The 27,614-nt window shown below is 42.5% G+C and overlaps 1 protein-coding gene across 5 annotated transcripts in view; it reads right to left on the bottom strand.

Annotated features, from left to right (window-relative positions):
• dab1a (DAB adaptor protein 1a) overlaps positions 1-27,614 on the bottom strand; it is a 308,583-nt gene that overhangs the window by 278,452 nt on the left and 2,517 nt on the right. For 3 of the 5 annotated variants that reach the window (XM_028586554.1, XM_028586555.1, XM_028586549.1), the window contains exons 3-4: positions 23,459-23,570; positions 7,495-7,574 (exon numbers count right to left, since the gene is read on the bottom strand). The gene's annotated coding sequence lies outside the window, so the exon portion shown is untranslated. The remainder of the gene's footprint in view (positions 1-7,494; positions 7,575-23,458; positions 23,571-27,614) is intronic. The other 2 variants (XM_028586550.1, XM_028586552.1) reach the window with 2 other exon arrangements.

Below are 27,614 nucleotides of genomic sequence, written 5' to 3' on the forward strand. Positions count from 1 at the left end.
GCAGCAGTAAGATTAACAAGAAAATATTTAAAAAAAGTAAAGAAGGGGGCAGAAAAGAAAATAGAGAAAAAAGGAAGCAGGCATAGAGGCACAGGCTTCCAAATGTGAAATAAACCATTTGGGCATCAGCATCCTAAGTGGCCAGCAGCAGAAACGCCATTTTCGAAGAGCAGACTGAAGCGGTAAGATGGACGTTAAATTGCCACTGGCAGGTGTTCCGTGGATGGTGCCAAATTACTGTAATATTTCGGTCATGGTTTAGGTGTCATGTTCTTTTCCTTAATTATGCCAGTATATTTGCCCACTAAGCTAAATTTGACACTACAGTTCTCAACATCATACGTCAGGAAAGATCACATGACAATGTTTGTATTTACCATATTTCCCAAAATCACATGTTGATAAAATGAGAGAGCCGGGTGAAGAGAAAACAAAAGGTTCTAGCCGAGATTGATTTGGGATTAAAATTGATTGCTTTATTATAAAAATGTTGTGTAAAGCTCATCAAAAACTAATTTTAGAAGAAGAGGTGAGTGACATTTCTTTCTGGTTTTTCAAGAATTCGGTTCCAATTATTATCACTAGGGCTGTGTTCGACTGAAGAAATTCTTAGTCGACTAAACACTCATTCAATTGTATCGACTAATCGATTAGTTGATTTAATCGACAGATCTGTAAATCTGAGTTTCTCCGCAAAGTGTCATGCAAAAGGATACATATATTCAATAAGATAATGCCTCATTTGCATATTTAAACACAATATTTCAGAAAACGTGTAATACAACAAATAATTGCCTTAATGAATAATCAAAGTAGGTTTCACAGTGATATCTATTATTAGGTAAAATGTCAACCCTTAATTCTTGTGTTTACCAGAGATGTGCTCGTACGTTTCTTGGAAATAAGTCATTCAGCATGAAAAAAGCATAAAACATGACTAATCGACAAAAAAAAAATTTTAGTTGACTAAAGTTGACTAAGACCAAAACGACCGATTAGTCGACTAATCAACTAAGAGGGAGCAGCCCTAATTATCACAGTCATACCTGCAAACTCAAAAGGGCTGAAAATAATGGTAAAACACAACATTTTCCCAGTGCTAAAACAATACTTTTAAAACTGTGCCTGAAAAAAAAAGGAGCACAAAACGACAGTCAGTGACATTAAAGAATGGCTTGTTTATTGCTAAGGCCACAGGGTCCAAATTTATTAAAAATGTAATAACTTATAACAACTTATTTCACCTGTAAATTCCTGTTAAACTACAAAAACAACCACTGGATGGGAAAAGGGTATTTTACAATAACTGAATGCAGCACGAGGTTGGCAAGGCGAGTTTCAAGTGAATGCAACATCTGTGTTGTTTTTCCGACATCAGCAGCTGCACGCTGTCATACGTTCCTCTCCAGTGAAATACAGACACTTTTATAACGTTTAACTGTCAGCATTTTAACCGCGTTTACTACAGCTGCTAGCTAACTAGAGATGGCCCGATACCCTTTTTTGCTTCCTAATACAGATTCCAATACATGAACTTGCGTATTGGCCGATACCGAGTACCGATCCGATACCAGTGTGTCATATATTTTATTATGTTTTAACAGCTGTATACTACTATCCCTGTATGGATGTGATATGATTTCTATCTTTGTTGTCTGTCTGGCTAAGGTTAAACTCTTTGTAAAACATGAACAAACACAAACAATGAATGCCATAGAACTTTCTTTTATTATCCAGTTTGACAGTCAGTTATAACGGAAAAAGAACATAAATAAACTACTTTAACGTAGATTTTCTTTAGGGCTTTATTACTTGGTATCGGATCGGTGCATTAACTCCAGTACTTCCCGATACAGATACCAGCGTTTTAGACCGTATCGGAAGCCGATACCGGACCATCTCTATGGCTAACGGTAGGCTAACGTTACCTGCTGCCAAGTGTAGTGTTAACTAGCTTGACATGCAGCGATGTTTAGGTTGCCTCTAGCGTCTGTTTCGGAGCATCAGAGAGAAGCACAGGCATTTCAGTGGCACCTAAATAAGGCACCGAAATCTGCGTTGCAATTCGGTCCGGTAGATAGCAGTCATTAAGGCCGTATTAGCACCCACTCTCGGACCCCCCCAAAATAAAAACTCTTCGGATCTACACGATTCACATGGATGACATTTTCCCCATTCAAAAACGAATTTTCGCCGAAAAGTGACTAGTTTGCAGGTATACACAGTGCACATTAATGCCATGACCTGGCTACAGATAGTACAGTATAACCAGACACCTCTGACGGACACACTGCTACACTGGTGGCTGTTTAAAGAAATGGAAACCTTACTGCATACAACTCAAACGCCAAGAACCTGACACACTGACCGACCAAAACAAAATTCAATATTTACTTGGAGAAACAAACGACATTTACATGGAAGCAAAATAGGTCAGGGCATGCCTGAGGGACAGGCACATGATTGACACAACACATACATTTCTAATGAAATCCAATGTTCAACTCCGTCATTACCATATATTTTTACAGGCGACATTTTATAGTAAACTGGACTGTTTGGTTTGTAAATAGATGGCTCACTGACAGAAAATAAAAAGGTTGGAGAGCAATTCAGTCTTGGCTAACAGATCCTTGCAGGAAGAAACATTTTGGCTATATGCATGAAGCAAAAACTCCATGTCATATGTCCATAAATATACAGTACATTAATATGGTCTCACGTGCAAACCCTGAATTAAGTTAAACCATTGCTGCTCGCTGCCTGCTCACAAAATAAACAGTTTTCTTTAACTCTTTAACTCTCAGAACCCACACACACACACACACACCCCCCCACACACACACACGACCGTGATCAGTATTGAAAAGGCTACATTGTAAACCCATGTCTAATTTCACAGATGCTGAACAAATTGTCCTCTAACCTAAAGAAATACATGTTTGTGCGGGTGGTGTAATTTGTGCGACTGTCTGTGTGTGTTTTTTTTGTGTGTGTGTCTTTGACTGTGTATTCATCTCGGCTTCAGACAATGAGAGAAAGTCAGGGAGGCGTGACAAGAGCTCACATTGCAGGGGGAATATCTATGTGATTGTGTCAGTTCGTACAACTTGACACTTGGGTGTGTGCGAGCGCACAAGAGTGGGGGATGCGACCAATACAGTACACGAGTACATCTCTGCATTAGGCTGCAGTGTATACACAGACACACACACAAACACACACACACACACACACACACACACACACACACACACACACACACACACACAGCCAATGAATAGCCAAACATATAAGTTTTTCCCTTTAACATCAACATGCTATAAAGTTTCAACATGCTCAAAATTGGATATTTATGTATTTGTGTACAGGATCAGTATCACTCATAGTCTGTAAACCTAGAAGTAGTAGTCACACTTTAAAAGCCTATTTGCCTCGTCAAAATCCCAGCATGTAGTTCACTTATTCAGATACATTTCCATTATAATATTCATGGATTTTTAAATAAATCAGCATTTTGGTCTCCAGGAGAAGATTATGGAAGCCCTACAGACCTATCAGGTTAATTCAGAGTTAAGCTGTCAGTTTATTGCTTTTGTCAATCTGGGCAGGTTGTTTTTCTTTCAGCCCCAAACTGGAAAATCTATTTAGCCCCAAGAAGAAAATGACAGCTCAAGAGCTTACCTCAGTGACCAAATCCAGGGCAGAGTTCTTACAAACAGCTCCCTGATGGATATCTGGCTGAATGTGAGATGGTCCTCTGTGTCTGCGCATGAGTGTATGTTTGCATTTGCTCTTTATAGTGTGCATTTCTGGAAATACATATACACCTCACATGCATCAATCTACCTCCCCATAAATGGACTGTCAGAAAAAGTGTTTTGTGTTCAAAGAGAGGCCAAATAGGAAGCAGGGAGGGAGCATATAGAGAGTGTGTGTAGAAAAGAGACAGAGCGACAGAGGAGGCGAGATTGAAAGGAAGCTGCGAGTGTACGGAAAAAGCAAGAGATTGTGCCAGGTGGGTTTGAACCCCCGTCTTTAGAAAAGGTGTTTTTATATATTACTGTAATTATTCAGACATTGTTTTCTCAGGATTGGATATACACGGTCTTGAATGGATACTGCTATGACTTTCTTGATTCAATCTAAACTGTCACATTCAACTAATTTGTTCATGTGACCAGCTCACTGTTCTTCTCAATACACGATGACAACACATTGTGACAGGCTCATCTTTCCCAGTCCGTTTCCATCACACCCACACAATCCATCTGTAAAGAGCACAGAGGCAGTCCCTGAACATTACAGTCAGATGACATTTATGCCATGACAGGACAGTTTTAACACATTCTCCACTGTGTGTGTGTGTGTGTGTGTGTGTGTGTGTGTGTGTGTGTGTGTGTGTGTGTGTGTGTGTGTGTGTGTGCGCATGTATGTAGGCACAGGATATGTCGCTGCCTGGATGTGACATTTCTGTGATTAGTGCTTGTGAGGCCAATGCCTCATTAAAGGTTATCTTTTAATTACCAGGACAACTTAGGGTCAATATCGAGATGACAATGCCCCCTCTCTCTTCCCGTTGTGTGTCACACACACACACACACACACACACACACACACACACACACACACACTCACTATGTAAAGCCACTCAAAGCTAAGAGGGGCTAATCATCACAGTAGCTCTACTATCACTGCTTACATCAAAGCTCACAAGACCCATTTACTGTACACACATGCACATCCATAAAACCATAATACAGAAACATAAGGACATAAGGCCCAATTAAAGATGGTCTTACAGTATTAAGCTGTATTGTGAACTCGTGAATCGTTCTCTGCTATCTGCTCCGTGAGATCAGCTGCAGTAACAGCCCAGCTCTCAGACAGAATAGGAGGCCATTAGCCACAACACAGACAGATGGAGCAGAGGATGAATGTCTCAGATGTGCTGGAATAGCGCTTCACCAGCTTTTTATCATGCACACAGAGAACGCCACAAAGGCAAAAAACAATTACAAAACAAACCTGGAAGCTTCAGTACAAATATTAAGTTTTGAACCACCTCTTGCTCTAGGAATTGGTTGACATGGGTGATTTTGGTGACATTTCTGGAGAATGCTGACTTAATGTCTTACATAAGTAAAACAATAACTGCAAAAGAAGGTTATTTCTCCGATATTAAACTTTAATGATCCCCGTGGGCAAACTGGGTCATTGCATCAGCAATTATTAGGAAACAGCAAAGGAACAAAATGGGCAATATAACAATAAAGATGCAGTTACAACATAATCATATATTAAAGGAGAATTCCGGCCAATTTTTACGTTAATCTTGATCGCTATAGCTACGCGAGTACTTTCGATAGAAAAAACCCCGACCCGAATCAGTGCAGGTAACACTGAGAAGCTGCAGCTACGTACTACAAGCGTCCCCTGAGCTAAAACGGCAGTGCTCGGGGCAAGTTTTAGAGTGCCTTTGTGCCTCTTAACAGACACAAAATGCAATTAATATGTCTGTGCCACAAGAACAGGGCCCTTACGTGTCAACAAGATGCGTTTTCAACTCAGACATTGTTTAAATTCACCTACCCTGGTCCCTGTCTCGATCCTGCCAGTAGCTAGCTTGCCCTGCTAGCTGATAGCCGTTAGCTGCTAGCTGCCGTTTGGTGAGTGTATTCCGACAGGCTTCTGTGATAATCATCCCAAAAACAATCCACGGAGCGGTGGTGGTGTGGCTATGTCCTCCAGAGGACAGGTCATGTCATGTCTTGAAGTGTATTCCAAAAAAAAAAAAAACAATAGTGCGGTAGTAGCTGTTAGCTGCTAGCTGCCCTCCGGTGAGTGTGTACAGCCAGATAGCTATTAGCCGTTAGCTGCTAGCTGCCGTCCGGTGAGTGTATTCAGCCAGGCATCTGTGATAATCATCCCAATAAAAATCCACGGAGCGCCCGGTGGTGTGGCTATGTCCCCCAGTTACTGAAGGCTACCTTTAGCTTGTGCTTGGAGCAGCAAGTTCATCTGCCTGTTTCCCCTCTGTCTGTCAGTCTCGTTCTTTCCAACTCTTGAGGCTAGTTCTTCGTCTGTATACTCTGGTTCGAATAAATAAGGATGACCATCAAACGCAAAAGGCTCTTCCGTGTGTTGCATATCTGCTATATTCTTCATACTCCAAGCTTCTTCCGTTATAAACAACTCCGCTTTTCACTCTTCACACACACTACGCTCCAATCTGCAAATTACTGTTTACCTTTTTCTGCTACAACTGAATTCCCAGGAGACCGCGCGATGCAACAGCTAGGCTTCAGTAACGCTATTACTGTGCAAGCCACAGACATCGTTTATCCCGTTTCCATGTAGTTACATAGGATAGTCACTGATATGGTCATAACCACTACAGTGCTCAATTACCTATTTTGAGGGGGAAATAATCTAAACCTTTCGCTGCAAAGGCATGATCTGTCCTATGCAGGATATCCACCAACCCACCGGGCGCTCCGTGGATTTTTATTGGGATGATTAGCACAGATGCCTGGCTGAATACACTCTCCGGACGGCAGCTAGCAGCTAACGGCTAACAGCTATCTGGCTGTACACACTCACCGGAGGGCAGCTAGCAGCTAACAGCTACTACCGCACTATTGTTTTTTTTAGGGGGGAATACACTTCAAGACATGACATGACCTGTCCTCTGGAGGACATAGCCACACCACCACCGCTCCATGGATTGTTTTTGGGATGATTATCACAGAAGCCTGTCGGAATACACTCACCAAACGGCAGCTAGCAGCTAACGGCTATCAGCTAGCAGGGCAAGCTAGCTACTGGCAGGATCGAGACAGGGACCAGGGTAGGTGAATTTAAACAATGTCTGAGTTGAAAACGCATCTTGTTGACACGTAAGGGCCCTGTTCTTGTGGCACAGACATATTAATTGCATTTTGTGTCTGTTAAGAGGCACAAAGGCACTCTAAAACTTGCCCCGAGCACTGCCGTTTTAGCTCAGGGGACGCTTGTAGTACGTAGCTGCAGCTTCTCAGTGTTACTTGCACTGATTCGGGTCGGGTTTTTTCTATCGAAAGTACTCGCGTAGCTATAGCGATCAAGATTAACGTAAAAATTGGCCGGAATTCTCCTTTAAGTAAAAACTACATGAAATTAAAAATATAAAAATAATTGATATGATGATATGATGGTTTCTTATAATAACTGTTTAGTGTCCTAGAGTGATTTGTATAATATCCACAGAGAGTAATGGCAGTCTGGCTCTGTAAGCTGTAGATGAGATTGACAGCCTCTTTTCAACCCAAGCATAAAGACAATTACAGAAGTTCAATTGCATTTTTTAACTATAACAAAAGTACTTTGCAAAATGTTGCTGGAATAGACGCAAAATATACCTTTTTGCTCTACTCACCAGAATCTGCACACACCTTTTGTGCACAATGTCATATGACAGCAGGTGAGAGTGCTAATAGTGCCAATTCCTCTTACCTTTTGCATCATGCTTGCAATGTTTGTCAGCGGCAAAGGCGCATTGTTGCTTCCACTACATTTGGGCCTCAAGAACTGACCTGAGAACATGCACAAACAGAAAAAATGAGAGTAGTTATAAGAGTGTAAAAAGATACAAAGTAAAAAACAATAATTCAGGGCTCTAGAGCGCGAACAATTTGGTTGCATTTGTGACCAAAATTTGTAAGGGTACGACTAAGATTTTTCCTAGGTCGCACCGGTGCACAACATCCTCGCATCCGCTGCCTCTCCACGAACGAAGCAATGTCGTTTATGTGGATATGGTTTAATGTTGCGTTACATGACATGGAGAGACACAGCGCCGCCGGTCCACATGCTGACATTCGCCTACAGTTTTAATTGTTGTTAACACAGATGTATATTGTTAAGTATGAGTGGGAAACCTGTATTGGTACCAGGGTTTCCGCTGGTAACTCTGTTATTGCGGCCGCCACGGCGAAAAACATATTAGGAGTTATTGAATGGAACTAACTTTAGTTTGTTGAGTAATAGCGTGCGAGACTGAGCCAGCTTGACGAGAGATGTGACCCATGACCACATTATCATAGTTCATAAAAATGCAGCGCAGCCAGGGACGATACAGACATTTCATAGCCTACACAAGACGTGTGTAATGCCGCTGACCCGCATTCGACCCGTGCTGAACCCATTCATAATGAGTCAGCTGTCACTCTGTGAGTAGTATATGCTTCAGTCCATCGTACTCCCCTCTCTCCCTATATGAGCTACTGGGCAATCCGGGTCTGTTACTGAAAACAATTGAAGGAGCTTTCTCAGAGATATATTTATTTAAATATATCCCAGGCTATTTATTTCAGATAATTTACATGTGTTGCAGCTGTATATTTTCAAATTGGGAAGGAAACCCTGTCTTTGCATTTTATTTTAATCACATATGATTTTTAGTCCTGGACTACTGGAAGATCTGATAAGAATCAGTGTGGAGGGGCCCAGCTTGGAGAATTTTGATGCTAGGGAGTGTGGCAAGCTGGTTTAGCCAAGGCCAAAGGGGAAGAAGGCCAAATTACAGGTGTTGGCCATCTGAGGGTCATTTGACAGCAAGAGGGGACACGCTATAAGACTGAGTACAGTATAATTGTGCTTCAAATAAAAAGAATTTACCAACTCCTGATTCTTGTTTAAAATTGACATAATATATATACACAAATGTATATGGAGTGTGATAAAAAGGTGACCTTGAAATTGTGGCATTAATGGCGACGCGAGGAAAAACTTGGGTGCACCTAAATTTTGTGCTGGTGCACCTAAATAAAAAAAGTTAGGCGCACCAGTGCAACCAAGGAAAAAAAGTTAGTATGGAGCCCTGATAATTACTGAGCTCTCATTTAACCCTGGAAGATGTCCATTTGGGTTTGTCTTTATTGTTAAATGCAGTGAAGCAGCCATTCAGAAAGCAGCCCGTTTGATTTGAGCTTTCTGGGAGCAACTGGCTCCTTTCCCCCATGTTAATGTAATCGTATTATCGCACAGGAAAGCTATTGTCATATGCTTCTGTCAAAAGAGTAATGGAAATGCTAGCAGGCTTTATATAAGAGGGAGAACGGCGTCTTGCATAAGAGCAGTGTAAAAAGCCCATATGCAAGACCTAATTTCACGCAATCAACAAAGCCACTTTGTGTCAAACCTTTGCTCTTTTTAAAATCCTCCTTTAAAAATGAGCTGCAGGCCTCTGAATCAAGACTTGGACAAGCTTCACAAAAGCTCACAATTTCATTTCACACTGAATGGAATTAGCCAGTGGACCAACCTTACAAAGTGGCTTTAAAAGATTTTAGTTCCGCCCCGAAACACTCGGCATGTCGCTGCTGTGAAATGTGAATACGAGGATGTGTGTGAGAGTGTACGTGTGTGTCAGAGGGAAGTGTCTCAAGAAATAGATTCATAAAAAGGTCATGACTAAAATGTCCTTTTACTTTAGAAAATGACCCAGTAACGCTCCACTTTAATATCAAAATGTCCATTTCATCTGAAGCCAAGCGTTTGCTTCTCACCATTACTGCTGATACGAGCGCCTGGATACGTGACAAAAAAAAAAAAAAAAAAAAAAAAGATGGAGACGAACACAGCAACAGATTTAGGGACCTATGATTTTCGCAATCCGGATAACATGGACAGAATCGCGGTATTTGACAATAAATATGGAATCAACTGGAACATTTGCATCTTCAAACGTCTGATTTTCAGCAGCCAGTCTCCCTCTCATCCACAGCTGATATTATTTTACCCATGGGGCTGGTGCTGATAAGACCACTAAACTAGCGCCAACGGGATTGCCGTTTTCAGAGTTGTGGTTGTAGCGGACTCTCCCTGTGATCATGCTGCTCTGGGGGACCGGCTGCGCAGCGAGAAGTCGCTAGTGACCGGGGCGTAGAACTCAACCTGATGCTAAGTGTAGGCCTACAGGAGAACGTGTGAAAACAAGCGGTTGGTGTTTCACTGAGGGCGGAGCTCAGCTCCCACACCCCCAAGGAGTTTGGGTGCCTGTTTGACATGAAGCATAATCACTTGTCAATAAGAGGCTCTATGGTGTGTTTGGAGATTTACTTTTTTGAGGGCTGTAGGCAGGAATGCACACTTGACCTTCTTTCCATTTTTCATGTTTTTTTAAGTCTGACTTAGGGATTTTCCTACATAGAGAAAGTTTTGGCGGCAAAGAGGTTTAAGCCAGCGCCAAAGGAAATATCACGAGTGCCAAAACGTCTGATTTTCAGCAGCCACCCTCCCGCTCATCCACAATTGCTATATAAGCTACACATGCGGCTGGCGCCGATTTGACTGGATCTGAACGCTCCGCTGTGAAGTTACTGCTAATGGGATCTCCGTTTGCCAATTCAGGCTGTACCAGAACGCGAAAGCCCCCTGCCCTTAATGCATTGTAGTCCATTATATTTTGAATTGTTACCTGCCACCAGAATTTTGTTTTTCTTGACAAAAATTAAGATGTTTTCACCATAAATTTGTGCCTGAAAATGTATCAGAATGCAGGAAATTAAGTCCTGGGGGAGAACCCCCAGACACCCGCTTCATATGTGTCCCCCCAAATAGTTTTTTTCTGATTCCATATATCAGCTTCTCTCGCATTCATCATTCTACCCATATTATCCAAAGCGAAGCGGATAGATTAAGAGAAGAGGACAGAGAAGCCTGGAGTCAGAACAACAGAGGAAGAAGATCCTCCGTTTGCTGCTGTGTGGTTCTGGCTGTGGTCCAGCAGGGCCTGAGGACCCAATGTTGCAGCTCTGATGACGAGAACTCTGCAGCCCCACTCTCCTCTCTCTGCTTCCCCCCTTTCTAACACTCCACTCCTCCAGTACCCACAGTTTCTCCATACCTCCCTTCTTATTCGCATATACTTGTTAGCTTTCCCCACATACCCTCACTCCCTCCCCGCCTGTACCCTGCCAATGTGATCCATGGGTTGTGCTCCAGCAGAGACTGCTGAGGCAGCAGAAAGAGGGAATATTTACAGATCAGTCAGATGGGGTTGAGCTCTGTTCCTACTGCAACTCACAGTTCCTCGTCAATCACTGCTACAAGCGCTGCGGCACACAGGCAGAGACACTGCTGCACACACATACAGACGTTAGCAACGCTGAATGTAAGCACACATGTACACTTACTCTCAAACAGTATATACACATACTTCAATACACATTTTAACATATGCACACAGTCATCAAAATTAGATTTGAACCGTTTTGATTCCAATATACTAAAACTAATATTCTGAAAATTTCAATCCACAAACTGAAACTTCAGTCCCCCTACACAATACGTGGTAAAACTGCGAGGTAGGGCGCAGAGCAGAGAGGCAAAGCACAGCACAGGCATACGCCATCATTGCTTCTGGAATTGGTTGCGCCTTGAAAGGTCAGTGGCAACGAGGGTCAAAGTTGAAATGATTTGAACTTGAGAGCAGCGCTGAGCGGCAATTCCGAGCAGTGCTCGACGCCAAGAGTAGCGCTCCACCTAGTTGGGCGGCACCGCCTCACCACATAGTCAAACTATGTAACGGCCAGCCCAGAGCAGGTTAACCACGGATCACGTGTAGGCGGTTTTATGGTTATGTTTGACTGATTTATTTAGACATTTCTACACTGCTTACAGAAAATGAGCTGAGCAAAAGGGTCACTCATCGGGCGATAACAATGTGGTTTCCTAGGCTGAAAAAGGTTGTTTAAATTTGAATAATTTAGTGGCTAGCCAGTTGGCTACTTAGCTAGCTAATTTGCTAGGGGGTGGGGGCTCAGTCTAGCACCAACGACGGTGCAGAGGTCTACAGTGTTAAAATAAGTTTTATGTGTATATTAAGGCTGAGCAATTTTATCAATTCTGCGATATAATCGATATTTTATTCCCCAAGAAAGTATCGTTTTTTATGCCGCGAGTATCGATACATAAGTCCCATTCAAATCCCCCGTGTTGTTTACCCCCGTTCACGTTGCAGGAAGAGCGATTTGGTCAGCCAGCCGCTAGTGTTGCTGTAGAGCAGCCAACGTCAACTGGCGGCCCGCCGCCAAAGCTTTTAGTCTGGCCCGCAGAATAATCATGAATTCACAAAATGTAAAGTTTTATCATTTCAAGCATTTAGAGCAAAAACCCAGCGCCTGTATTTACATCTCTATTCACATGCCGGGATTTTCTACAGCGATGACGAGCGATGTGTGTGCGTTAAAACACACACACAGCTGAGCCGAGATGTGTGTGTGTTAAAGGTTAAAACACGCAGCACCTGACTGGGAACGATACAGAGTTACCAACTCACGCTAGTCTCTTTTCTGTAAATAGGCTACAATTAAACCTTCGTGAGTAGAAAGTCAATACTTATCAATGCACTTACCTGTGTAGACCGGCATCAACATGTAGAAAGCGATATTTCAATCTGCTCAGTCTACCGCGCTGTTTTACGCAAACGCAGCTCTACTCTGCAAATAGCGATTTTTTACAAACAAGCTAAAACAAAAGCGGTCGGTTTTTAGTCTAACTGTTTATCTTAGGTTGCCGGGAATCTGGAAATTTTGACAAATTCTTATAAACCTCACTGCTGGCTTAACAAACCAAACCTGTTTACCAACATGTTTACCTGACAACAGCCTTTCTTTCTGCAAGCATTTTCCACCAATCAGGATGCTGCATACAATAATTTTTTCATAATCACAGACTTTAACCATCACTCCTCAGTGAACTGCCTTCTAGTCTGAGATCTTTTTCTAGTTAAAGAGCCAGTTATCATTATGGAGTTTCCATGTTTTTTAGGAGTTTGCTCACACTAATAGGCCTACATGTAAAAAAAAAAAAAAAATAGCATTAATTCAGTAAGAAAGTGAAAAAGAATATGCGTATTAGGTATAAATTCATTTTATTTTATTTTACTTGAAAGTCCGGCCGCCACAGTGCTTAGAAAAATTCTGAAAAAAATGTAGTTGATGATCCCTGCTGTAGACTCTCTGTCCAGTCAGAGACATATATTGTGTAATTGATGTTTTCAGTTCAATTAATTAAATCCAAGTAAATGGAACACTCACAAGATGTCACCAAAATCACGTCCCCTTTAAATCATTCAGAAAATGATGTAAGTGCATCGAATTATATCGAATCGTATTGAATCGTATTGTTGGCCAAATATCGTGATATATATCGTATCGTGAGCTGAATATCGTGTATCGTATCGTATTGTGAGATTAGTGTATCGCTACAGCCCTAGTGTATATATACAGTATTTTGTAATGTGTAGGTATGTTGAACTTTTAAAAGACAGGTTTGTTTAAATTTACCTATACAAGTAGTTATGTATCTCGTACGTTTGGCCTCTTATAGACAATAGATATTCCAATAGTTTAGAAGGAACATTCAAACATTTTATACTTTTTGACTGGATTATCAGTTCAAATGATTAAAAAAGGACCATCTGTGTTTGACCTTTCGACTTCAGGAATTTGCTTGTTTTCCTTACTTCCATCTTTCTTCTTGTGCACTAATTTGCTTAAGCGGAGCAGCCAATAAGAGTGATCCCTATCACCAACAGCGGCAACACTGATTCAACAGGTTGAATCGGCCGAAAAAAGGTTGCTGTGGTCGACGGGGTTGGATACACTGCAAAACTAGGCTGAGGGACAATCACCACCGACAATTTCTGTGTGTCAGGGCCTCAAAAGTTGCCTGCTTTCTGAAATGGAGCAAAACCACATCAACCACATCTCTCTGTATGTGGCCTCTTGGGCTGATGAAGACATCTAGCTAAGTCTCTCTGGGGCGGCCTCTAGCTCACCCATGTTCGCCCTATGTTGGCTGAATCCTGCAGCTGCGCAGGGTTCGAATCCGACCTGCTGCCCTTTGCTGCGTGTCATTCCCCATCTCTCTCCCCCTTTCATATCTATCCACTGTCCAATAAAAAAGGAAAAAAAAAAACATCTAGCTAAGTCTCTTTATCTTCACTCTGGAACAAAACACACTTGCAGGTTGACTCTGGGCACTCCACTACAGCAGAGACATGCATGTCCAAAAACGATGCCTATATACCCAGTTCAAAGACTTGAACTGAATTGACTGACTCTCTGCACTTTTTGATGCCGGTTTTCCAAGCTACTGCAAGCCTACGGCGGACAAACTGAAAACTTACTGTTGCTTTTTACCCTCTTTCTTCCTATTCTCTTGTTTTCCTGCATACATTCCTGAACTTGTGGATATGAAACAGATGACTAAGTCTAACGGGAGTTTAACCAAAACTACACAGGCAGTGCAGAAACACACTGCATTGCTCTAGGCAAAGCAATGATGCTGCCAAAGAGAGGTGTTGCTCCTGCTAACTCTGTCAACCCAACAAGGTCAATATTCAAAACACTGTGTGTGTATGTATATATATATATATATATATATATATATATATATATATATATATATATATATATATGTGAGTGTGTGCGTGTTCATTCGCCCTGGTCACCCTGTTGCTGTGCTGACGTCCTGCCAACACCCTGTCAATCACATTGACCCAGCCCACCCTCCGGCCTTCTCACACACGCATTACAGCACCTCTTCTCCCTCAAACGTACCTCCCTCCCTCACCGGCAGGTGAAGTCATTAGGAACCATAATGTCATCAACCTGGCTGGCGTCATGGTAACAGTTTGCCCAGTGATGGGGTCACTCAGGGACAAACAGTCACACTGCATCAATGTAGTGTTAATGCATTACATTTAAGGTTATCAGCGCTCACATATCTGATGGGACACTCGCACTCACAGATTTATTGTGACGCTTTAATGCCTTTAAAGAATACTTAAATTGAAAATGACAAGTTATTAGTCATTTTAATGGTTACCAAACCGCCTGTGTAATTTGTGTGGCATATCACAAGTGTAGCAGGTAACGCGTAGGTCGACTAGGTCATTTCACCTTCCCTGACACAAGGATCAACTGCAACCAATCCTGTTGCGAGGCCCCTACCTAACCCCTACCTCACAGGTCAATGCACTTAGACCTGTTAGACAGCTGACTCACTGACCTTCATTTGTCCCCTTACAGTTTCTATAATGACCAATTAACATATTAATATTAAACACATTAACCATAGGAACTATAGACGTCTTGCATGCCTGTCAAAGAGCAAACAATACGTGTATAATTACTATTAAAGGATACTAAGGCTTTGCAATGAATACAAATTTTAAATAGCGATTACAGCTCCTAATGAACACGAGAACAGAATAATCGAGAAAAACAATTATTTTGCACATTACGTTTTGCAAGTAAACTTATTGTCTAGTGTTCTGAATGAAAAAAAAAAATTCAAATTTCACAGTTTTAGGTGTTTTCACTCCATTTGTTCAACTTTCTGTTTTAAGTTCAATTAATCAGAATTAGCTTTATTGGCCAGGTTTGCGTAAACAAACAAGGAATTTGACCCCGGTTAATATACAAAGAATAAAAACAAATGAGTAAGAAATATAAAAAAAAAAGTATACAGTATAACAATATTAAATTTACAATATTACAAAAGTAGACAAAAAGAGTAGTGCAATATCAGTCAGTATAGTCTGAGATTTTAGGATTTAAATATGAATACAGTGCAAGGCAGATCAGTGCAATGTAATATATTATAACAATATCGTAATTGTAGGATTGAAATAGTCATGAGGTAGATGAGCAGAACAGTGATGACTGACTTTGTTCAGTGTAAGGGTGGGGGCTATTTCTGAGCGTTCAGCAAAGCGACTGCTTGGGGAAAGAAGCGGTCTCTGTATCGGCTGGTTTTGGCGAACAGTGCCTTCTATCGCCTACCAGAGGGAAGCAGGGTGAACAGTTTGTGACCAGGATGTGAGGGGTCTGCAGAGATTTTTGCTGCCCTTTTCCTGACCCTGGACCGGTATAGGTCCTGGATGGAGGGAAGGTCAGCTCCAATGATCCTCTCTGCAGCCCTAGTTGTCCGTTGCAGTCTGGCCCTATCCCGTTTGGTGGCTCACCCAAACCAGACAGTGATGGAGGTGCAGATGACAGACTGAATTGATGGCAATTGATGAGTAGAAAGTGGTCAGCAGCTCCTTAGGCCGGATACACACTGCACGCGTCGCGCGAGCGTGGCGTTTCTGTTGCGTCTCAGCTGCGTGGATTTTTCTGTGTCCTACACACCAGAAGCGTGTCTGACGTGGTGCTGCTCCTGCTGCTAGATACAGGGAGGGGTGATCTCGGGACATAGTGCAGACAGATTCAAACTCTGAAAAATCTGTTTATAACAACTTTGTGTAGCTGTAAAGAGCCTATATAGCCTGATGTTGGACCATCACTCAGAACACACACTACGTTGTTATCGTAGCCTGTCCTACCATTTATATATAGCCTATTGATTTGATTAAAGCAAGACAATGTTGGCAGTATTGACTGCAAAATATGTTACAGAATATTTCATTGTGTATGACAGGTGCAATATTTGAAAATATTTTCTCTGAAATTTTGTATTACATTTATATCTACATTGATGTCAAAACCTAGACTTTCAAACATCAAGATGTCATTTATTAATGTGCATTCGTGTCTAAATGACATATACACATATTTTCCTATTCTATTTTGCCTGGAAATGCTTCCAACACACTTGCGTCTCACGTGAAAAATAGGCGTCGGTTCTATTTCTAGCAGGCACGCGTCTCAGGCGCGTCTCGAGCCACACCTGATACGCACGTCTCACGCCGGCAGTGTGTAAGCTCTAACCTGTTAACATGGGAGCCGAAATATAAACGGACACGCCACAAGGCTGACACGCTCGCGCGACGTGTGCAATGTGTAACCGGCCTTAGGCAGATTAAACTTCCTTGGCTGTTGCAGGAATTATAACCTCTGCTGGGCCTTTTTCTGGACAGAGTCAATGTGGAGAAACCATTTTAGGTCCTGTGTGATGGTTGATCCCAGGAACCTTAAGGAATCCACAGTGGACACGGTCGTTCTGGATGATGAGGGAGTGTGGGGGGGGGGGGGACTTCTCCTAAAGTCCACTGTCATCTCCAGTCTTCTTGGGGTTTAACTCCAGGTGGTTCTGACTGTACCATTGGACCAGCTGTTCCACCTCCTGTCCGTAAGCAGACTCATCACCATCCTGGATCAAACCAATGACAGTGGCGTCATCTGCAAACTTCAGGAGTTTTACAGACGGGTTCTTTGAGGTGCAGTCATTGGTGTAGAGGATGGATACCTGACCCGAGCCGGGTTCAGACAGATATTTAGTAATGATGTTCGGGGTCGGTCACATCAGCGTAATAATGCATTGAACATTTATAAAAAAAAAAAAAAAAAAAAAAAAAAAAGCTTATTATGTAGGTGCACGCCTATGTTAACATGCGCTTGTTGCCCAGTGTGCGCTGATGCGCTCATCTGTTGACATTTCCGAATGCCTTCCTACAGTTGCTTAATAAAAGCGGGCTTTCCACACAAACAAACGTACATGTGTCATTAGTGTGAGAGAAAAAAAAAAAAAAAAAAAAAAAAACGACATTTAACTGTGTCGGGCTCGGACATAAATATCTTAATGTCGGTCGGGCTCAGGCCGGGTTCGGTTACTGTTCCGTCGGACGCGGGCCGGGCTTGGACAGAAAAATGCAGCTTGATCTGCACTCTAGTGTAGCCGGAGAAGAGCAGCAGGGAGAGGACATACCCCTGTGGTGCGCCAGTGGTGATGGACCGGGTTTTGGATGAGATGCTCCATCTTCTGACATGCTGCTGCCTGTCAATCAGGAAGCTGATGATCCACTGACAGGTGGTGGCAGGCACTGAGAACTGGCTGAGCTTCTGGTATAGGAGTTCAGGGATGGTGGTGTTGAACGCCGAGCTGAAGTCCACAAACAGGATCCTGGCATTCGTCCCTGGGGAGTCAAGGTGGTGCAGGATGTATTGCAGTCCCATACTGACAACATCATCCACTGACCGGTTTGCCCTGTAGGCAAACTGCAGGGGTCCGGTTATGTCCTTCAGGTGGCTCAACACCAGTCTTTCAAAGGACTTCATGACCACAAACATCAGGGCAACAGGCCTGTAGTCATTTAATCCTGTGACCTAGCCTAGACCTTTTGCCTGCAGGTTGGGATGATATGAAGCAGACAGGGGTTGGAGAGACCTAGAGCTTCCCAGGAAACGGCACGATAGGCATCCTTTAAAACTGTAACAGTGGTCCAGTGCATTTTTGACCCTGATAGGAATCTTGATATGCGGTCTGTATTTAGGGAGTTCCTGATTGAGTTTGCCGCTGTTAAAATCTCCAACAATAACGGCGAGAGAGACTCTGTCTGTTATCTGGTCAGCTAGCTGTTGTAGCGCGTCTGCTACACAGGCTTGTGGTGGTATGTAAACACCGACCATAAGAAACGAGGAGAACTAACTCGGAAAATAGAAGGGCTTACAGTTTGAGAGTCTCCAAGTGAGGGCGGCACGTCTTTTTCAGCACTGTAGCATCTGTACACCAACCTTCGCTTAAGTAGAAGCAGATTCCTCCACCTTTCATTTTCCCCAAAAGCTCTGTGTTGCGGATGAGTTGGAAACCAGGCAGCTGAAGTGCGCTGTCCGAGATGCGTTCACAGAGCCAGGTTTCAGTGAAACACAGAGCGGCGGCTCTGTAAAAGTCTGAGTTGATTTGGTTTAAAAGCAGCAGCTCATCCATCTTGTTTGCCAGGGACCAGACGTTTGCCAGGGGAATGGCTGGAAGCAAGGTGCGTAGTCCCCGCTTCCTTAATTTCATCAGCGCTCCTGCTCATTTCCCACGTCTGCGTCTCCGGTAGATTCCACGAAGAACCGCAGCGCCTCCAAGATTTCAGAAAAACTTGCTGGGTTTGTGAAAACCATTATTGCTACATCTTTCCAAAAGTCAATGAGTAATTCACGTTAAATAATCGTGATTATTATTTCTTCCATACTCGAGCAGCTCTGACAGAGACTCATGAATATTATGCATGTGCTCTACATTTTTAACCCAACTGTTAAACCCTTTTTGAATCTGATGGACCTTAGGCACCCTGACACAACTCCAGGTTTGATTTTCAAAAAGGCCATAAGCTGTAGTTTCCTCCACACCCTTCAAAATGATTTAACATCAACACATGAGTGAATAGGCACACAGAAATCTTAGTATCAAACATGTTGCCTCAAACTAAAATGACCTAGCGTGGCTCTTAAAACACCTAAGCTTGTGATAACATTTCTTTTTTGGAGAAAATGAAATGACACAGACATGCATGACATTGAGAATGCTGTACTCTGAACTTGGCAGCCTGTATATCTAAATCTAGTAATAAGATTAAAATAGCTGATCAACATTTATGCAACAGTTTGTGATGACAGGGTTTCTGCAGGTTTTACTAAGTCAAATTTAAGACTTTTAGACCATTATGAATGGAAAAACAAAAACAAAAAAAATAAAACTGCAGATGTCGGGAAAGATCTGAAACAATTCTGATTTCACAGGGGCATATGCCATCAGCCACCGGCACATGCCACTGTAATGAGCGGCATGGGCCGCCAGGGGATCACTATGTACCAGTGGCTGACCATCAGCCACTTTTCGATCTTGGCACTACTGCGGAAGGAAAATAAATAAAAATCTTAAATGCAGAGAGCATTTCAATGAGCATTAGAGGTAGCGTTACATGGACGTAGGGAAATTAAGACCTGTTTAAAATTAATTTAAGATCTATACACAATATTTCAGCAAATTTAAGACTTTTTAAGGCCTTAAAATTTTGATTTTGAAACGTAAGACCGCGCAGAAACGCTAGATGAGCACTGCGGTCATACCTATGGCTATTGGTAAAGACGTTTCCTTTCTTTTGGATGGTTTGGATTGACAATGCACTGCAGAAAACCGTGAACTCCATTTCTTTTGCAGAAATAAATTATCAGAGTATGAAGTAAAATAACTTCAAGTCACTCTGCTCACTGCATGCTGGGCCATACATCTCTCCCTGTCTAGTGGGCTCTCTTGCTTCCGTTGTTTGTCCATCTGTCTGTTTCTCACTTGTTTTCAGGAGTGGTGGAGAGCCTCAAGGAAAAGTTGAGCCAACTCTGAGCCAGACATTAATAATTGAGGAGGGCAGGAGGGGAGAGAATGGCTCCTGCAATATTTATATGTCATAGTGACTTGACTGCCAGCCACTCGCCTATGCATCCAGTCCTTATGAAGTCTCACAAAAAGACTGAGGATGCAGTAGTTCGTCCTCCCTCAGCCTCCTCCTACATCTCTTTCCTTACCGCTGTTCATTTCCCCACCCAGTCTTCCATCCATATGCCATCTCCTTTTTCTCCACTCCCTCCTGCCATCTCGTCTCCTGTCCCCTTCTCCTTCCCTCTGCCACTTCTTTTCATCCCCTTCTCATTAGCTGCCATTTCTCAGAAGAGTAGTGCATGCCCATGGGCCAAATTCAATTATAGACCAAATTAAAGAGATGCTTCTCAACTCCCTCAACAGACAAAGGAACACACGCATGCACCAGACACGCTAAAGCAGTGGTTCCCAACCTGGGGTCCGGGCACCCCCAGGGGGGGCGGCAAAGATCACAGGGGGGGCGCAAGTCTTTATCTGGTTTGAGGTTGAGGTAAAAAAAAATATTTGCACGTTAAACAAATTATGATAATACACTAGAATATATATTGTATACAAAAGTCTGTATGAAAAGTATATATTTTGTTGTATCCTCGTTTTTCCTGCCACCACGGCATCACTATTTTATGAATGAAACATGGCGGAGAAACATAACAGTGCTGACAACTCCTCTAAAAAGAAAGTAAGGCTCTATCTCGGGGGGGGCTCAGCTTTTCTTAGACATGAGTAGGGGGGGCGCCAAGGAAAAAAGGTTGGGAACCACTGCGCTAAAGGGTTACAACCACACATACAGTACCAACACATGCACACGCAGAGAGAAACAGATATTCACACTCTGCAGCCTCTGCAGTGTGCAATAGAAAACAAATCATTGACTAGAAAATGGACAAACTTCAGATCTTGTCTTCGAGTTAGGCCCCAAGTGTTGCATTACTGGCAGAGCTTTCACACTGTTACTCACTAAAAACCTGCTCTTTCTGCCATCTCTTCATGCCCCAGATGCAGTCTTTAATTAGCTATGGTAATGGTAACATAGCTGTGAATAAATAGCCAGCCGCCTGACTGGTCCTTATATTGGAAGACAATCTGATGAATCAGACAGACAGAACCATAGTTAGTACCATCCGTCTGCATTTTAGCATCATCCGTAAAATATCAAATCCTCAGAAAGAGTTGAGTGTTTCTGGGGTCAACCAATTATCGAGAACTGCAGGCTGCACTAGCTGCCTTTTAATGTGATTAGATCTGATCCCACCAGAGGACATCCGGTCTACTTGTTCTCTTGTACAGAGAGCTGAGATTCAAAAAGGAAATGTAAAATATTTTCTATGCTGTGAATTTAACATTGCTGCTCTGGAGAAAAAGAGGGGAGGTGGACAAAGGGGAAAGAGGGATTTAATGCGAGGAGAGTCCCCTGCATCTTCCAAAACAGCCTTAGGCTGAAAGTGAGAACCAAGAGAGAAGAGATGTAAAAGAATACCGCTGCTGTTAAAACTACAGCATCAATTTTGGTGATTTGCATGTTTTCACATGAAGGTCTTTAATAAGTGGAACAATTGCTGTGACCTCTGGGTTAATAAAATCCACTAAAACCCCATAACATTTGTTAAAAATGCATAAATTGAAAACGAGACAACTGTGCAACATTCCTGAAAACCTGACTTTTTAATAATGCAAGATTGTTTTTGTAATGGAACCACAAAAAAACAAAAAAAACAGAGTTCCTATGACTGTATGTAAATGGGTTGTTCCCTCATCATGAAAGAAACAGACAAGATAACCTCTGGGGGGCTGCACCATGACCTTGGTTTTAATGCACGTGTCGGGAAAGACGCCTAGAGTTTGCATAGGGGTGTGGGTTTGTGTGTGCGCGTGTGCTTGCGTTGGAACGTGTGGTGGTGGGTGGCAAGCGTTGCTGTACGTCACCTCTGCTCTCCCTGAGGATAAAGTAATAATAATTCTCTACCAAGCTGAATAGATACCGCCTGAGGGCTCAAACAATACATGGGAACAACAATTCACACACACACACACACACACACACACACACACACACACACACACACACACACACACACACACACACACACACACACACACACACACACACACACACACACACACACACACACACACACACACACACACACACCAACTTGAAAGAGCCATAAACCACCAGCCGCCCACACCGTCCTCACTGAACCAGGCCTGTAACATTACTCTGCACCAACACCCAGTTAATCACACACACTATATCAATTTGTGGAGCACAAGCACAGCGCAGTAATAAATATGTAAATAACCACACAGTTTGTGCCTGTACATGTGTGCGTGCTCTGGAGGAAACAAATAGTGCCCACAAGGAAAGTAGGTGTAAGCATTTATGTCATCCTGTGTTGAACTGACACACCCAACAATGCACAAGTTCACACCAAACACAAAATAAACTCACAAAATGACCTATCAATTACAGGAACTGTGTTCAGATGTATCAACAAATACAAAATGGATCAATTGAAAAGCAGTGCATCCTCCAACCCTTACACAAACACAATCCATAACTGTGACAGTGGGATGGGAGAGGGGGTGTCCGTCATTGTCCTGTAAGGGGATATTGGAGCGGATGTTGGCGACTTATCCACACTCTTCATAATCCATTGTGTGTGTGTGACAGAGAGAGAGAGAGGTGGTGTGTGTGTAGCCGACCAGGCCTGGTGGTGTTGATAAGAGCTGAGGGCTTAGTCCTCAGTCACAGGGATACACTCAGAGCATTAATGAGCCCACAGCACAGAGGAGAACCTCTGCCAAAAAGGTCTTTATCAGCTACTAGGAGCCTGCCTGCCCTGCGTGTCAGTCCATGTGTCTGCATGGTTGTTTTTTTTTTTTTTTCATTCCACTCCTGTATTGTCAGAACACACACACACACACACACACACACACAGTCTGGGATGGCACATCCATCACACAGACAGCTTTAACTTAGTGTGTATGTGATTTCAGTTCGTTAGCTGGGTAAGTGGGTGATTTTGTAAATTGAGTTACCAAAGCTTAGCAACAAGGTGATACAATGACAGACTTCTAGCTGTTGTCAACATGAAGCGGTTAAAACGTCAGAAAGAAAATGAAGACATGGACAGACTGACAAGAGCAGAGAGGTGAAGAGACATAGGTTGCCATGGGAAAGTGCCTGCATGACTGCCTGCAGCAGACCATCGCATGTAACACAAGTAGGGTAACTTTAGTCCCACAGTTCCCATATACACAGTACGAGACCAAGTGAGGTGCACTTTAAAGTGTACACAAAGCCAGGAGAAAGAACACTCACCTACGTGCAACACTGCAGAAAAACAGGAGTTTTCAACTTTTTGATAAATGGCTTTTCTTCCACTCTCCCTCTGATTTGTCATGTTTCAGTAACCAGGAGGCATTGCTTTCATCTGTGAAAAAGGTACAAAGGAGGAAAGATGGTGGCATCAGAAGGTGTGATACAGTGTCTGGTAAGCAACTAAATTTTGCTCATAATTTTACTTTGGAATTATTAAATAGAGTCAACTAATCAAACAAGCAGCTGTCAGTCATCCAATACAGAGATTAAAGCAGAGCATGCAGAGTGAAACCGAAGAGTGGGCTTGAAGTAGGGCTGCACGATATGAGGAAAATATGTAATTGCAATTATTTAGACTGATAATGCGATTGAGATATATATGATGGGATATTGAATTATCATTTTTTTTAAATCATTCTCATTAAAAGAAATATATAAAAAAAATAAAATTCTTTAGTCTGTAAGATAGGATATATAGGCCAGGATGTCTCTGCAGCACCACAATATTTTATTTTAGAATGGTTTGACACAAATATTGCGCCCACCTGGGATTTGGATATTGCACTAGTTCATATTGCGATTTCGATACAATTGCGATTAATTGTGCAGCTCTAGTTAGAAGTTTTCCAGGTTAGGACTGGGCATTAAGAATTTAGGGGATCTAAGTGATGTTGGGTTGAGATTACAGCAGGGGAGGGGTTCACTCAGCTGTAGAGCGATACTGGTGCATGGTGGGGGATAGTGGAGTTGTGGACACACACGGGGAGTAGACAAAATATCGTCGATAGAAAGCAACTTCTACCCTTGAAGTAACAAACTCTTGTGAACAATGCTATTCATTTGGGTTGTAGTGAACTGCATTACAATTATATTTATCATTTAGCAGGGTGTTTTTCAGCTATTGTACCTGCAATTTGGTGACAGGTGACAATTTCAGCTTGTCATTCAACCCAATATTGTCTTTCAATTGCAGCCATGTTTGTAACAGTTATTTCCCCCTGTTACAATTCAAAGAGAGGCACAACACTGCAGAGAGAAATCAACTTTGATTAGTAGGATGCATTTGACTGGCTGGTCCTTGCCTGGTTTTGATAGTTCACATGCGCACACACACAGAACTCAGGTTTTTAAAAGATAACCCAAGGAAGTTCTTTATCAAGAAATTAAAAATGACCAGATGACTTTAACAACTGACAGCATGCACAAGTACTATACAAATGAACATAGAAATAAACAACCCTCAGATGGGGTTGGCACAAAATGTAACCAGCAGATGAATTGTGGCTTGACAGCACATCACTCCAGTTGCACCTGCTGCCTTCAGATGGCTGTTCTCAAAAAAATAAAAAATAAAATGCACGATAGGCATATTGTATTGTGAACAGCCAAATGGTGCGTAGCTTTAAATGTTGCCGCCACAAGAAATTGTGGGACGACATTACGAATTTCCTTTCCTTCAGTATAGGATGATCGTGTGTACCCTATGCTCAAGAAGATAAAGGATCTTTTGCTGATGTGAATATACAACAGAAGGATCCAACTTTAGAGGGTACGTATTCTGAATGGATTTAGTCTGACTACTAAACTTCACCATCAGCCACATGTATCTGTACAGAATAAGCTTTCAAAAATCAGACAAACCGCAATTAAAATCTACATACATATTTTTCTGACAACACTGCAATTTTATCTCTGCTGAAAAAGAACTGTGACCCATGTGATTATTTTATGGAAATCCAAATGTGAATTGGTGCGACGATAACCACCTTGTTCTGAATGTTTAAGACTGAAAAGATTGTGTTTGACCTTCGGGGAGTCTGTGACCACAGGCCTGTGGTCATCCACAACCAAACCATCACTCAGGCCCACTCATACAAATATCTTGGTGTTTATATTGACAAGTCACTAACCTAAGGCCTGTACTACAAGTCAAGATCATCATGCCCTGGATTTCTTTCAGTTATCCGGCTTCACTAACCCTAACAACCACGGTCCTGCATAACCGGTGTCACGACGGTGGTTAACAACTAGTTCAGTCAACTCAGGGTTTCCCAATCCAGCGGCGCGCACCACGACCAATCGCAAACATCTACCAGAATAAGTAAGAAATGCTTAATAAAGTGTCATAAAATTGTGCAAAGTGTTAGCTAAATATAAGAAACCTGAGAAGGAACTATTTTCTGCAGGTTTAGTGCTAGGTTGGTAACCTGGCTTCTGGACAGTGTCCAGCATGTCTGCCTCCGTTATTTCTTTGTAGCGTTTAGTAAGGCGCTGATGCAGAGTACCTCTCCATGGTGGTCTGCTGCTTGTAGTGTTTAGTAAGGCGCTGATGCAGAGTACCTCTCCATGGTGGTCTGCTGCTTGTGCCGTGTTGCAGCTGCAGATGTTGTTGGACGTTGATGGCGAATACGGCTGTGCTCGAAAGTGTGAGCGCGGCTAAGGTGGTAAAACAAGTTTATGGTGTTACCAGTGTTGGTGGGGACGACAGTCTGACGACATTGGTCTGACTACGGTCAGACTTATAAAATCCCCAAAACTGCCATACTGACTTTTCCTGTTTTCAACGATTTCTTCGCTCGCTGCGGCACTCACTTTCCACTCCACGCCGGTTCTGTTATTGAAGAACACGAGACAGCAATGTGGCGCAACCAAACATGATACTAGGGCTGGGCGATAAAACGATAACGATATGTCTCGCGATAGACACGTAATCAATATCAATAGAAAATGCGGTCGATAAAATGTTTGATAATTTGTTTTTCTTCATCAGAAGAAACCAGAGATTGTGAAGCAAGTTTGGTTGCATGAACAAAGGCACTCGCTCTCTGGTAACCTAGCGACGTAGGGAGTGACACTCTAACAGCCAATCATGTAACAGTATCAAGTTTGGTTGCGCCACATCGCTGTCTCGTGTTCTTCAATAACAGAACCGGCGTGGAGTGATAAGTGGAAAGTGAGTGCCGCAGCGAGCGAGGAAATTGTTGATAAAACAAAAGTCAGTATGGCAGTTTTTGGGGATTTTATAAGCGTGACCGTAGACAGACCAATGTCGTCAGACCGTCGTCCCCACCAACACTGGTACTACCACAAACTTGTTTTACCACCTTAGCCGCGCTCACACTTTGGAGCACAGCCGTATTCGCCAGCAACGTCCAACAACATCTGCAGCTGCTACACCGCACAAGCAGCAGACCACCATGGAGAGGTACTCTGCATCTGCGCCTTACTAAACACTACAAAGAAATAACGGAGGCAGACATGTCTGTTCAGAAGCCAGGTTACCAACCTAGCACTAAACCTGCAGAAAATAGTTTCTCAGGTTTATTATATTTAACATTTTGCACTATTTTATTACACTTTATGAAGCATTTCTTACTTATTCTTTAAGTTTGCACCTTAATGTTAAGAGATAATTGTTAAGTGTTCATTGTGATTTTAGACCTATGTTTACATTTTAATTATTTTAGTGTTTTCCATGGTTGTGTTGACATTCCTGCTTTATAACTGAGGGGATTATAATCAGAGGAAGGTTAAGTTTAAAATAAAAATGTTTAAATTTAATATATTTTTCTCCTGGTCCTTATTTAAATAGGTCATAAAAAATATCAATAATTATCGATATCGACCGATATGAAACACTTATATCGCGATACAGTTTTCAGCTATATCGCCCAGCCCTACATGATACTGTTACATGATTGGCTGTTAGAGTGTCACTCCCTACATTGCTAGGTTGCCAGAGAGTGAGGGCCTTTGTTCATGCAACCAAACTTGCTTCACAACCTCTGGTTTCTTCTGATGAAGAAAAACAAGTTATCAAACATTTTATCGACCGCATTTTCTATTGATATTGATTATGTGTCTATCGCGATACATATCGTTATCGTTTTATCGCCCAGCCCTAGCCCAAGATTACAAGACAGATTGTGCATCTGTGCTATTCTTGTAGCCTGCATACAGACAAAACAAAAACACACATGCTCACATAACATGTCTGCTTCCCAAGCCCTGGAGTAATAGCAGTCATTACCTCGCACGAGCAACACGAGCGCACACACTCACTGACACACATTGTCCAGCAGGTTATTACAGCGGCAGTGTAGCTTATTACCCGGGCCTCAGCACCACTCAATTATTCAGCCCGAGTCCACGGGGA

Source organism: Perca flavescens, chromosome 9 (genome assembly GCF_004354835.1).
Source record: "Perca flavescens isolate YP-PL-M2 chromosome 9, PFLA_1.0, whole genome shotgun sequence".
In the NCBI taxonomy this organism is placed as follows: domain Eukaryota; kingdom Metazoa; phylum Chordata; class Actinopteri; order Perciformes; family Percidae; genus Perca; species Perca flavescens.